This window comes from Glandiceps talaboti, chromosome 2 (genome assembly GCF_964340395.1).
Source record: "Glandiceps talaboti chromosome 2, keGlaTala1.1, whole genome shotgun sequence".
In the NCBI taxonomy this organism is placed as follows: Eukaryota; Metazoa; Hemichordata; class Enteropneusta; family Spengelidae; genus Glandiceps; species Glandiceps talaboti.
This window is the reverse complement of record NC_135550.1, coordinates 10198408-10200373: the sequence shown is the minus strand read 5'-3', so window position 1 is coordinate 10200373 and position 1966 is coordinate 10198408. Positions and strand designations below refer to the sequence as shown.

General features: G+C 41.0%; 1 protein-coding gene across 2 annotated transcripts in view; it reads left to right on the top strand.

The window, feature by feature from the left end:
* Positions 1-285: 285 nt before the first annotated feature.
* Positions 286-1966, top strand: part of LOC144450967 (bestrophin-3-like) — an 85244-nt gene continuing 83563 nt past the window's right edge. For both annotated transcript variants that reach the window (XM_078141737.1, XM_078141729.1), the window contains exon 1: positions 286-736. The gene's annotated coding sequence lies outside the window, so the exon portion shown is untranslated. The remainder of the gene's footprint in view (positions 737-1966) is intronic.

Here is a 1966-nt window from a genome sequence, read left to right as displayed (position 1 = left end):
GGTTACAGAACCTTCCGAAGTATTCTATTTGCGGCTTCTAATCTTCAAAATTGACTTCTTTAAAACCGATACGATTACCCTGTCATATACACCGGCGTATCATCAAATACCATCAGAATAAATTTTTGAAAAAAATTAACAACTCAGTAACGAAGCGCAAGCGCAGAATAATCAAAAGAAACGGAAGAAGAAATAATATGATAATAATAGGTAGAAACAGGTGTCCCCGTCGTCTTGGACAGTAAGTTAAAGGGCCCAAATAACGAAAGTTAAAAAAAATAGCAGAGTGAACCAGGCTCTCGAGGGGTATTTTGTTTAACGTGACTTGAATGCGAGTCCGTTGTATGTTTATTAGGCTTTGATGAGACTGTTTCATTGTTCCACTCGGCTCGGATTACAAGGTATGTTTGGCAGCAGAGATGAGTGAGTGAGCACCCGACACAAAGATGGATGTGTACTGGGTGTGAAACGCCCTTACTTCAACGATCGACCTTTGTGGCCGATGAAGGGCAACTAAACGTTGTTGCTGTACAGCGAGCAAACTCTATCTATCTCTTATGGACTGTTTTAATGATTGCGTGTTGATGTACATCAACAAGATGGCTAATGTGCTCACTGACATCCATTGAGGCGACAACGGGGCTGCTGTAACCGTTCACATAGTATAATCTTGAGTAAAGCTACTATCGGAGGCAGGATTTGCTTTTCAGCCTGAAAAGCAGTGTGGATTTAAAAGGTAACATGTTCACTCATTCATTTGAGCTTTTACATTATCTTATATATATGAATATCAATTTGATCAAATTTAGGTGAGCAGTATAGCACGGTGTTCATAAATAAATTGACACAAAAAAACACAGTGACACACACATACAAATATACACAATGACAAGTACACACACACACACACACACACACACACACACACACACACACTCGTACAAGTAACATTTGCGATATCATTGTAGTTGTATTTGCGCGGGAAACACGTGCACTTGTCTCAGGATATCCTTGCATCAGTAGATCATTTCATGTATAAACGGAACGCTCTAATCCAACAAGTACCTGTTTCATATCGAGAAGGTGAATTCCTCACTGTCGCTCGGTGTCTCAGAACATCCCTGAACTCGCCGTGTACTGCAAGGGGCCCATCTTATACCTGACGTCGCGTCGGAGAATATTCGAGGGGCCCTGTCCACACATGACATATTGGGTGGCTGTTACGTGTACGGGATGCCAACCGCGTATTAGCTACGACAGGTGGCTGTAACAGCATTGTGGTGTGTAACTGTCATGGACGTCCGTGTCAGAACACCCAAGCATGTCACATTGTTTCGTTAAGCTTAATCCTTCTCCCGGTGGAACTATAGTCATCAGGCGATCTAAAGTATTTCTGATGTCTGGTAACCTAGGCGACGTAAAAGTTCAAAGGTTTCGATTCGGAGGGCTTTTATAGAGGTTGACCTTGAATCATGCTCCGTCAATGTCGCGATAATTCAAATTCTGTTTGTGCCATTTTAGAAAAAATAACAAAGCACTATAACATCACCCTTCGAGGGAATCTCTTTCCACTGTACGAGTGTCATCTTTCTCTGACATTCGATCTCAATTTTGTCATTCCTATGTACACCATGCAGCTGTGGGCGTTTGGTGGCACGAAGCGAATCCACCACGCCACACAAATGAGGACGAGAAGAAGAAAAATATCAATTGACCCTCCCTAGTTAGCTATCCATCACTTTATTGATATACGGTATCCTTGATTGCACTGTATTTAAATTATTGAAAAAACTACATCATGCATAAGGTGCTTAACCCACAGTAACATGATAAAATAAAAACGGCATCTATACTTGCGGAAATATAACAGAAATACTGTCTGTCATTAATTGTCGCTTCACAATGAGACTCCCAAAAATCAACATCCTCGATAATAAGCTTAGTATGCTAAATTATTGTAGCAGAT